Genomic DNA, 12,827 nt, shown 5'->3' on the forward strand with positions numbered 1-12,827 from the left:
TTAACACTAAATTGGGAATCCTAAAAATCAAAGGGGAGATTAAGAAAATTGAAAATAAGAAAACCATTGAACTAATACATAAAACTTGAAGCTGGTTTTATGAAAAAAGCAATAAAATAGATAAACCATTGGTTAGTTTGATTTTAAAAAGGAAAAGAGAAAACTAAATTACTAGTATAAAAAGTGAAAGGGGTGAATTCACCACAAATTAAGATAAAATTAAGGCAAATATTAAGAGCTATTTTAGCCAATTATATGCCAAATAAATTTAACACTCTAAATGAAATGGATGAATATCTACAACAATATAAATTACCCAGATTAACAGAAGAAATAAAATACTTAAATAACTCAGTCTTGGGAAAAGAAATTGAATAAGCCATCATGAATTTCCTAGGAAAAAAATCCCCAGGACCAAATAGATTCACAAGAAAATTCTTCCAAACATTTAAAGAACAATTAATCCCAATAGTATATAAACTATTTGGAAAACTAGGCAAAGGAGTCCTACCAAATTCCTTTTATGCCACAATTATGGAGCTGATACCTAAACTAGGAAGCGCCAAAAACAGAGAAAAAAATATACACTAATTTTCCTAATGAATATTGATGGAAATAATTTAAATAAAATACTAGCAAAGAGATTACAGACAGCAAGCTAAGAATCTACAAATGGCATTTCTTCTCAGTCCTGAGAAAGCAAAATTCACAGTAACCCTGCACACAGCTACCTGAAAAACAAGTAAGACTATACTATAATATTGAAGGATGTTAGACCACCAGGCAATAAACATGAGTGAGAAATATCTAAAAACTTTAAAGATACTTCCTGCTGAAGTTGGATTGTTGCTTTACTTAGAATCTACAGAAGGAGAACACTGAGGTATGTTATATAGAAGAGAGAATTGATGACCAGCTGGAATACCTGACCATTAAATTCAAAGTCACTCTTTTTAATATACTGGTCTATACGAAACATCCCAAAGGCCAAAACAAAGAAATTTTGGAAAGCTTAAACAATGGTGAAAAAAGAATTCAGGAGGACTATGCCAACCAAGTAGAAAAGAGAGGCCTTGGGGGACACTATGCCTGGATCTATTATCACATGGACAGATTCCCTGAAGCACATACTTACCTAGAAAAAAAAAAAGAAAGAGAGAGATAAGTTGTAAGAGGCTGTGAAGTCCTTTCTGCTATAAGGTAGAGCTTCCAGAAATTTAGTGTGAGAAATGATGGTAACTTCTCAACTTTGAAATGAGGTATGATGAGGGCCAAAGCATGTTTTGAAAAGTCCCTGGAGTCAGACCCTGAGCACTCTGAATTTAACACTAGATTTGCCATTGTCATGTACCAAATGTATGACTTTAATAGAAATGGTGACAGTAAGTAGTAAAAGTCTTTCTCTGAGTCCTTTGAAGAAGGCACTTGAGCTGGGTCCAAAAAGCACATTTGTTAAGGTTCTCCTGGCACTAAAGTTTCAGGACACAGGGACAAGATCTGAAGGATAAAAGCACATTGAGGAAGCCTTTGAATAAGTAACATCTGAGCCATATGTCTTTCGCTATGCTGCAAAATTTTAACAGTGAGAAAAGAGCCCAGAAAGGCTATTGAGCTCTAAAAAAGTCTTAAAGCTGGTACCAACCTCTGCTTTTCTGCATCACCAAGTGGAACTTTGTTATAGGACACATATGATCAAAATTCAAAAGACACATAGCACAAGACTGGGGGAAGGACAAACAGGAAGTGGACAAACTAATCCAATCCTCCATATTTCATTTTGAAACAGCAGATCAGCTTGGAAAGGTAGAGGACATTTTTCAAAAAGTTTTTGTCCTAGAGCATGTCAGAGAAGAGGAGAAGGCTAGAATATGGCTGCTCCAAATATGGCTGCTTCCTGGAATTTCACAGGAAAGCTAGAGATCTTGCCATGCACCATTATTTAGAAGGGATAAAGTAAGTCCCAAGCTTTGCCTTCCATTTGTAAGGGCTCTGCAGAATTTAGCTCTCAAACAGCTGAATACAAATTCTTTAGATGCAAAGAGTTTGGGGACCCTTGGTTTCATTCACACTCAACTGGTAGAAGAAACAGGCAGTAGCATATTATGAAAGAGTCTTCAAACAGGATCTTAGAAACAGTGAATATATAGGTGCTCTGTCAGAGCTGTGCCTCTTCATTTAAAATCCCACATTTCAGAATTTTTTTTTAACTTTTTTTAAGAAAAGAGAGATTACAGCAATATAAGACAAGGATCATACCCTATGACCAAGTGAGATTTGTACCAGGAATGAAGGGCTGCTTTGATATTAGGAAAACTTTCAGCATAGTTGACAATATCAATAACAAAACCAATAGAAATCATTTGATTATCTCAAAAGATGCCAACAAAAGGCTTTGACAAAATATAGCACCCATTACTATTAAAAACAATCGTGAGCATAGGAATAAAGGAAGCTTACCTTAAAATGATGAGGAGTATCTATCTAAAACCATAAGGAAGCATTATTTTCAATGGGGATAAGCTAAAAGCCTTCCCAATAAAATCAGATGGGAAGCAAAGATGCCCATTATCACCTCTATTGTTTAATATTGCACAAGAAGTGTAAGCTGTAGCAGTAAGAGAAGAAAAAGAAATTAAAGGAATTACAATAGGCAATGAGGAGCCAAAACTCTCACTCTTTGTAGAGTGATTTGATATAATGTTATACTTACAAAATCCTAGAGAATACGCTAAAAACTACTTGAAATTATTAACAATTTTAGCAAAGTTGCACAAAATAAAATAAAACCCATAAATCATCAGCATTTCTATATATGACCAACAAAGCCCAGCAGCAAGAAATAGAAAGATAAATTCCATTTAAAATAACTGTAAACAATACAAAATACTTGGGAGTCCACCTGCCAAGACAAGCTAAGAAGCTATATGAACACAACTGTAAAATACTTTTCACACAAATAAAGTCAGATCTAAACAATTGGAAAAATATTAATTGCTCATGGGTAGGCTGAGCCAATATAATAAAAATGACAATTCTACCTAAACTAACCTATTTATTCAGTGCTGTACCAATCAAACTACCAAAAATTATTTTGTAGAGCTATAAAAAATAACAACAAAATTCATCTGGGAGAACAAAAGCTCACAGATATCAAAGGTATCAGTGAAAAAAAAAATGTGGGAGAAAGTGCTCTAGCCATACCAGATCTCAAACTCTATTATAAAGAGGTAATTACCAACACAATCTGGTACTGGCTAAGAAATAGAGTTGTGGATTAGTGGAATAGATTAGATACAAATTACGTTATAGTCAATGATAGTAATCTAGTATATGATAAATGCAAAGATCCAATCCTTTGGAACAAAAATTCATAATTTGACAAAAATTGCTGGGAAAACTGGAAAACAGTATGGCAGAGGCTAAGGATAGATCAATATCTCACACCATATATAAAGATAAGGTCAAAATGGGTAGATGATTTACACATAAAGAATGATACCATAAGGGAATTGAGAGAAGATGGAATAATTTATCCATCAGCTTTATAGATAAGGGAAGAATTTAGGACCAAAGAAGATATAAAGAGTATTACAAAATGTAACATAGATCATTTTGATTATATGAAATTTAAAATGTTTTACACAAACAAAACCAATGAAACTAAAATGATAAGGAAAGCAGAAAACTGGTGAGGGGGATTTTGCAACAAATATTTCTGATAAAGGCTTCATTTCTTAAATATATAGTAAACTGAATTAAATTTATAAGAATATGTCATTCCCCAATTGGTGATTGGTCAAAGGATATGAACAGGCAGTTTTCAGACAAAGAAATTCAAGCTATCTATAACCATATGAAAAAAATGCTCTAAATCACTACTGGGGAGAGAAATGAAAATTAAAACAACTGTAATGTACCACCACACACCTATCACAGTGGCTAATATGACAAAAGGAAAATATTATGTGTTGGGATGGATGTGGGAAAACTGGATAACTAATGCATTGTTGATGGAGTTGTGAACTTATTCAACCATTCTGGAGCGCAATTTGGAACTATTCCTAAAGAGCTATAAAACTGTGCACACCCTTTGATCCAGCAATGTCACTGCTAGGTCAATATCCCAAAGACATCCAACAAGGGGAAAGGACCTATTTGTACAAAAATATTTATAGCAGTCCTTTTTGTGATGGCCAAGATTTGTAAATCATAAGATGTCCATCAATTAGGAAATGGCTAAACAAGCTATGATATGTGATTGTAGGGGAATGTTATTGTGCAATAAGAAATTAAAAACAGGATGATTTCAGAAAAACCTAGAAAGACTCACATGGACTGACACTTAGTAAATTGAGCAGAACCAGGAGAACACTATACACAGTAACACCAATATTGTTCAATGAAGAACTGTCAATGACTTAGCTATTATCAGCAATGCAATGATCCAAGACAATCCCAAAGGATTAATGATGAAGCATTCTATCTGCCTCCAGAGAAAGAACTTGTATTGTTTGAATAGAGGATGAAACATGCTATTTTTCACATTTTTCATTTTTTTCTTTTATTCTAGTCTTCTTGTACAAAATGACTAATATGTAAATGTTTTATATGATTGCACATGTATAACCTATATCTGATTGCTTATTATATCAGGGAGGGGGGAGGGAGAGAGGGAGGAATAGAATTTGGAAGCCAAAACTTTAAATAAAAATGTTCAAAAATTGGGAAGAAAAGATGAGAAGAAAAGAAAAAAAGATATCAGTAAAACTTCAAAGTTACGCCTGGAAGTTATCAGCACCTTTTTGATGTTCTGCATGTCTGGAGCTGTGAAGATCTGGATTTTGTCTAGAGTTTACATATCATAGGAACAAAGCTTTGAAAAGCAGCACCTAGATCAGGGATGGGGAACCTGTGGTCTCAGGGCCACATGTGGCCCTCTAGGTCCTCAAGTGTGGCCCTTTGACTGAATCCAAACGTCACAGAACAAATCCCCTTAATAAAAAGATTTTTTGGGTAAAACTTAGACTCAGTCAAAAGGTTGCACCCAAGGACCTAGAAGGCTTTGAGGTTGCATGCCCCACCCCTGAGATAGTTTCCCCTGATTTGGCACACATTACAAGATGTGAATTTTAGCTAATATATGATACAATTTGTAGATTTTATCCTATGATCATTGTGACAGTTTGTATGTGACTTATAGATTCTCTTTGCAATCTTATTTCTTGCTGAAACTTACTATAATGACTAGATGAAGGAGGCAAGGAGTGGTCGGGGGTACCAGAACAAGACACAATTTGAACACACCAAGTCAGCATCTTTTCTGCATAATCCTGAAAACTGGCCTGGAATACTGAGAGGTGGATTTGTTTGCACAGGATGACACAACAGTGTTTCAGAGGAGGTACATATATGAACCCAAGAAATACAAAATTTAAGTTAAGTTTCTTTCCACTATCCCACATTGCCTCTATGTATTTATCACTTTAAACTTGGATGTAATCAATTATTGATATGACTATTTACTAAGAGGTGATTCTTAAGACTGTTACGTCTGTATCCATATTAATTTTTTGTCTTTGTATCCCCATGTCCAGTAGGATGTAGGTCATATAGTAGATGCTAAATGAATGCTCTTTTCATTGGAAGCAAAAGGTAGCAGACAAAAAACAGTATTTTTAAGTGATTACTATGTGCCAGGCACTGTGTTAAGCAAAGGCGATACAGAGAAATCCAAAAACATTCCCTGCTTTAAAGAAGCTCGTATTTTAATAGGTGACACAGCATGCATGCGTCTGTGTGTGTGTGTGTATTTCTGGGTTTTCTTTTTTTTTTATTTTGTGTGTGTGTGTGTGTGGTGTATATCAAGGGGAAGGCACAAACAGTAGAAGAGATTGCAAAAGACCTCTTGAACAAGGGAGGATTTTAGCTGAGACTTCAAAGAAGCCAGGAAGCAGAGATGAGGAGGGAGAGAATTCCAAGTATGAGGGAAAAGCTAGTGAAAAGGCAAGTCAGGGGGAGGTTTTTTGCTTGTATTGGTATTCTCAATGTGTTAGTACACTGCCTGACACATAGTAAATGCTTAATAAATGTTTGTTGACTTGTGAAGAACAAATAATTGGTAGGATTGAGAAAGGCTTGATAAGAAGTGGCCTGTAAGCTCAATCTTGAAAATCTAGAGATTTCAAGAGGCAAGGATAAGGCAGTAGTGAATTCCATGCGTGGAAGATGAGAAATACAATATTCTACATGAGGTATATAAAAAAAAAGGTTAGTTTGGTTGGACCAAATAAGGTGTGAAAGTTAGTAAATAGGCTGGAAAGGTTATCAACAATTTTTCTGTTTATCAATAATTGTTTTCTTGTCTCTTCAAACCCTCAAATTCAAACCCAGGTAGCCATAATACATATTTAGCATAAAACAATTTTTAAAAAGTATCTGTCATGAATATCTAATAATTGCCCAGGAAAGGACTTCCCTCTGCCATCAGAGGGACTACCCATTCCAAAACTGACCCTCCTATTTTCCCTACCACAAAAGCCATCTGGTATATTGAAAAAGAGCAAGGCTGCATCTTAGAAGTCAGCTCACATCAACTAACGATTGTTAGTATTTGCTCCTGTTTCGATTCAAAAATGGGTTATTGTCATAGCTTCACTGATGCTGTCCCCTCCTCTCTCTAATCTATCTTCCTCAGAAATGCCAAATTGGTGTTCCTAAAATATAGGCCTAACCATGTCACTCCCATATCTTTCCAAACTGATTACACATTATTTTCCCTCTGGCTCTTTATGTTCCAGTGAAACTGGCCTAGTTGCTGTTTCAGCTCCCATTTCTATGCCTTTACATTCACTGTCTGTCACTCATGTCTCTAATGTTCTTACTCTTCATCTTTGCCTCTTCAAGCCCCCAAGTAATCTCAAGTCTTCAATTAATTGCCACCTCCTACAAAAGGCCTGTTTTATCTCTACCTGTTATTAGTGTTCCCTTTCACAAAAATTTCTTTATATTTACTTTGTTTTAGTCTTCTGATTCTGTGATTTCATTAATTTGGGGAACTCTCTAGATAAATAAACTCCCCTGTACCAATACCGATTGACACATTCTACTCAATTTGTAATCTTAAAGAGTTTATCAGAGAAAATGACTTACCTAGTGTCACATTGCCTTTATATTTGTTTTGTATATGTTCTGTATTTACTTTTCTGTCTATGTGTTTTTTCCTCACTCCTTACTAGAATATAAACTTGGGGGCAGAGACCATTTCATTTTTATCATTGTATTCCCAGTAATTAGCACAATACTTAAGATATTTTGTTGCTGGTTTTTGTTTGTTTCAGTCATGTATTTTGTTGTTGTTCAGTCATTTCAACTGTGTCCAACTCTTTGTGATGCTATTTGTAGTTTTGGAGTAGTTCACCATTTACTTTTCCACTTCATTTTACAGATGAGGAAAGTGAAGCGAACATGGTTAAGTAATTTGCCCAAGGTCACACAGCTACTAAGTATCTGAGGCCAGAGTTGAACTCAGGAATTTAGGTCTTACTAACTCCAGGCCTGGCACTCTATCCACTGTGCCACATAGCTGCTCTATTTAACTTATAGAACGTGCTTAATAAATGCTTATTGAATAGGCAATGATATATCAAGCTCACACAGTGTAGGGAAGGAGTAAGTCGTGAATAAATATAAATAAATATTCTTTGCTAAGACATTATTCCAGGAATCATCCTAAAACCCCTACACCTTTACCTTTAGTCTGTGAACTTCCTAGACAGATACCTAGAGTCAAGTTTACTTCATATGATTAGGAAGCATTAGAGTGGTCCTTTTTTTTTTTTAGTATATAGAATTCTATAGAAACTTAAAGTAGTGACTTTCCTAACACATTATTGTAGAAGTTTAGAAAGTTTGGTTTAGACAAGGTTCTTGTCTTCAAGTAGCCAATTAAAGTAGGGACATGAATTAGCATTAGATGGTAATGGCAAAGATCTATAAATAGGAGTCAACAGATGCCTCATTATGTGTCAGAACAGTTAACCTAACCGAGATCAAAAGAGTATGTATCCTTGGCATTTACTACCACTCCTGTCATTTTAGCATCAATACCTAGTGTTCTTTATTCTCTCCCTTAGATTCATCTATTCCCTAATCGTTCTCTGCCCTGTGGGGTCTCCAGTGAACCTTTAAATAATTAAAAAACACTTATCTCTCTAGGCCTTGATCTTCCACAGTTGCTGGACTGATGCAGCTTGGGAAGTTTATCATCATATTTACAGTTTCAGGGCTAGTCTTCAACAGTGGACTCAGGCTAGACGGTGGTGTGCTTTCAATTCTGTTAATTGCTTTGACCAATTTTTATGTTCTATTGCTTTGGTTCATAATGCTAGCTACTAAAAATATGACAATTACATTCCAAGATGGATTGAGCAATATTCTCTGATAATTAAAAAAAACCTTTTTTGCATTTCCTAAAATAAACATTAGACAAGAATCATCTCTCACTATGACCTGTTAGTCACCAAAATATGGGAGAAATCTGCTACTTACAGCTTGGAAGAAAGCAGAGTTCTTGTTGAAATAGTCTTGTTTTCCACAGAATAGTAAGGAGCAACAGAGAAGCTTGGAACTATGAGCTAAGTCAACACTATGGCAAAGGATTGAACTGTGCTATACACCATTGTGGGAGTATGAGGGCAATATCTGGTGGGGGTTTGAAGAAAAAGAATGAAATTTGTCATTGTTAGATAGAGACTGGCTGATATGGCAAGCAAAAAAGAGATAATTCTAATTAGGAATGAAAAGGCAAGTTACTAAAGAAATTAATGTAGTTACAAAGGGTATTCCTCAACCAACATATATTTAAAGATGGAAAGCCAAGAGAGCTAATAGAGGTTGAATACAGAAGTGCAGCTCAGTTCTGAAACAAGAATGCCTGGAGTTCTAAAACTCAGTCTGAGTTGAAGCTTGCCAGACAAGTTAAAAACAGTAAAATATGCTACATATATTATACTAAATATATATATATGTGTGTGTGTGTGTGTATATATATAAGGTTAGAGAGAGATAAAAGAAGTGATAGGACTGCAGTAAAGGCATGTGAAGATTGTAGTAGATGGAATGATGATAACAGAAGAGAGTTGGCTGAGTTGCTTATCTACTTTCTCTGCCAAGGAGAATGACCCTTTGATAATAGGAATATAATCAATGCTGCTACTACTTTTACTGCTATATACTACTACTACTACTACTACTACTATTATGAAGAAGAAGAAGAAGATGATGATAATGATGAAGAAGGAAAAGGAGGGGGAGGAGGAGAAGGAAGAAAAGTAGGAGGAGAACAATTATAAGAATAAAATAAGGGGATACTTTTCTTAGCTTAACCAGGCCAGCCTATTTGATTTCAAATTACAGTGTGCAGGAAAAGATTACATGAAAGAGATTTATGGATACAGAATACAGAGCAATTTATTATAAAGATGCAAAAGAATACATGGAAAAATATAGAAGTTTGTTATCCCTTACCTAGAAGGTGGTATTACAGAATTTTTTTAAAAATTGGCTTTAGTATCAGAAGGGATTGGAGCACAACTTGGATGGAATTATGACAATGGAAGGTAAACAGAAGGCCAAGCTGTTACACTCATTTTGATTATTTGTGTTCTCTTTCAGGGTCTTTGAACTGAAAAGGAAAGAATAAAAATGGAAAACAAGTATGTTAACCTAGCCAGACAAACCCACTAAAGCTTAGGTTCAAGTTATGAGGTGTGGAAAGTAATTGCATGGTACATATGATTACAGAGTGAAGAGAGGTTTATTAGAAGCATACATAGTAATAGGTGAAAATCAGGTCCTAGAATACAGAACTCAGAAATATATAGTTGAAAGGAACCACAGATGTCATGTAAGGGGCTTCAATCTAAACCTCTCATCTTACAGATAAGGCAACTAAGATCCACAAGGGCAAAGGGACTTTCCCAAGGTTCCACAGATATTGTCAGAAGTGGGATTTAAACACTAGGGATCTGACTCAAGTCAGTGCTCTTTAACTGAACTACACTGCAAAAAGTGTTCAAATCTGGAATCTATTGTTTACAGCTGTGATATTTTACTTAGGGCATCTTCATGCTGGAAGATGCCTCCATCACCATGCCCCACAAGTCTTGTCATCCTGAAAGATGCCTCCATCACTGTGCCTTATCCTCTGAATATAGATTTTAAGGAAGTACCCAGGCTAGCCTTATTCACTCCTTTATTCCTCCTCAGGAGCTGCTTTTGACTCTGTTGACTTCTTTCAAAACCCTACCAAATCAGCAAAGATACTTTCCCTTCAGTTAGTCATTTAGTCAACACACTCTCCTCCCCCACTTCCAACTTTTTAATTTTCTTATGTGTTGTCTTCCACGTGTTCCTCTATATTAGAATATGTTTGTTGTGGGTTTTTTGTTTTTTTTGTTTTTTGTGGGGAGGGACAAGGACTATCTTCTGTGTTGCTTGTATTTCTATTAGCAGCACTTACAGCACCTGAATAAAGTAAGCACTTAATGCATGTTTATTGATGAACTGCCTGATGGGAATAAGCTGTTGACTACCTAGGGAAGGCAACTAAGACAGTGAAGCATCTCAATCAAGGTCATGTAGATAAGTTGTAAGAATGTGTTTTTTTTCCTCCTGGGAAAGGGTGAAATCAGTAGGAATGTGATAGTTGTGTTTAAATATGTAAGGGATAGCTAGTCTATGAAAGAGGTATTCAAGTTGTTTTGCTTGAATCCAGAAGGCAGTATTAGAAGCATTGGTAAAAAAGCAAATTTAGACTTGGTATAAGGAAAATTTTCCTAACAATTAGTAGATAGGTGATACAAGGAATAGCATACCAGGCTTAGAGTCCAAACTCTTCATGAGTCTTCAAATCTAGCCTCAGATACTTACTAGCTATGTGACCCCGGGCAAGTCATTTCACTTTTTGCATCAGTTTCCTCATTTGTAAAATGAGTTGGAGAAGGAAATGGCAAAAACTACTCCAGTATCTTTGCCAAGAAAACTCCAAATTGGGTCATGAAGGCAGACATGACCAAATAATTAGAATGTGCTGCTGCGGAAAATAACATATTTTCATTTACAAGAGCCAGCATTGTGTGTTGGGGAGAGGGGAGGAATTGGAATGGATTCCTGGTTATATTGGTCAAGATAGACTCAGGTAAATTCTAACACCAAAATGTTGTGATTCTGAAATTCCATGATCCAATGGAGCCTTGCAGAAGTTTCATTTGCTTTCAGAGAATGATTGTGACTCAGTAGAGGTCTAGGATTAGGGAAAGATGTAGATGAAGGTATACTGGGAAAACTTCCCATATATAAGCATGCCTCTCTGCTTTTCACCCAGGATGCTGAGTATGGTGTCTGTTTCCCCTGTATATCTTTTGGGTGGTGGTTAACATTGCTGCCTTACCATTTTCTAGGTAATATTCTTCCAATACAAAATGAGACCACCTATTGTAAAAATATTCATTGACTGAATTCTAATACTATGTTTTATGCAATTCTATATCCTTCAAATTTTTTGTAGTTTCATAGATCCAGGCATTACAACCATAATGAATTGAATATATTTCAATAATGTCAGAGTAATCAAAGTTTATATGTTAAGGCCAAGTAATGTAGGAAACCAGAGATATATAATTATATTAATCAATTTTCGTGCATACATCTAATCTCAACAATATTTTAAAGTCATTTCATCTTAATCAAAGACATTGGTACATGAATATACTTAATGAATAGTTTTCCCCTGCAAAGATTGGTGAGTTCCCTTTCATTTAATATCTCAGGTAGAAGAAGTGGGATAATTTGTTGTCTCATATGTTATAGATTCTTGGTTTAGGAAGGGTCTGAATCAACTGAATTCTGAAATCTTTTCCAACTCTGTGATTGTATGCTACTACAATTTCACTATGATGTGAAAAATCGCAAAGTAATTTCAAAAAACCTTGCAAAATTAAACCAGAATTTTGCAATGCAGGTAAATGAATGGATTAAAACTAAACCTATTATTTCCATAAGGTATTTATTTATTTTTGATTTATTACATGTATCATTATTAGTTTTGTTAGATAAGCAAAATAAAATATTTGTGATGCCAATCTAAATGCTAATAAAAGTTTCACAACATTCATAAAGTATACAAGTGATATCATGATAAAAAGAAATGGTATTTGATAAATTGCAGATACATTCATCCATTTATGATTTAAAATTTAATTCTCTTGCTATGATATTTGTGCTGCTCTATCATGAACAAATAGCTAAGGAAAGTTTAAAATAAGGCATATAGTTAGGCAGTATTGTGTAGTAAGGGGTAGAGTGCTGGACTAGAATCAGGAAGACCAAAGTCCAAATCCTGCTTCTGACACTACCTACGTTCATAAAAATTTTCTGGGCTTCAGTTTCTGCATGCAAAATGGGAATAACCAGGCCTCCCTCATAGAATTGTGATAATGCTTCAATGGGATGATATATATAAAGTGCTTTATTAAATTTAAGATATAAATGTCAGGTTTTGCATTTTATTATCCAAGATTAAGTCGATTTCTCTTGACATTATTCTTAATATAAACTTTTTTTTCAATAATTTTTCTTGAAAAGAGATAGTTACTAGAAAACTTTTTTGTTATTAGGGTTTGAGTAAGTTCTTCTGAACTGTAACTCAGGATTTACTTAACAAAATATGCACCCAATGGAAGATAGAGTAAAAATAGTCAAAAGTCACATATACATCTTTTTAAATTCTTATGCTACTTTTTTTTTGGTGAGTTAACTGGGGTTAAGTG

The 12,827-nt window shown here is 35.0% G+C and overlaps 1 pseudogene; it reads left to right on the forward strand.

The window, feature by feature from the left end:
* LOC110214991 (interferon-induced protein with tetratricopeptide repeats 5 pseudogene) overlaps positions 1-2,179 on the forward strand; it is a 155,071-nt pseudogene extending 152,892 nt beyond the window's left edge.
* The last annotated feature ends 10,648 nt before the right edge of the window (positions 2,180-12,827 follow it).

Source organism: Phascolarctos cinereus, unplaced genomic scaffold, assembly GCF_003287225.1.
Source record: "Phascolarctos cinereus isolate Bilbo 61053 unplaced genomic scaffold, phaCin_HiC Scaffold_726;HRSCAF=1367, whole genome shotgun sequence".
Lineage (NCBI taxonomy): Eukaryota > Metazoa > Chordata > Mammalia > Diprotodontia > Phascolarctidae > Phascolarctos > Phascolarctos cinereus.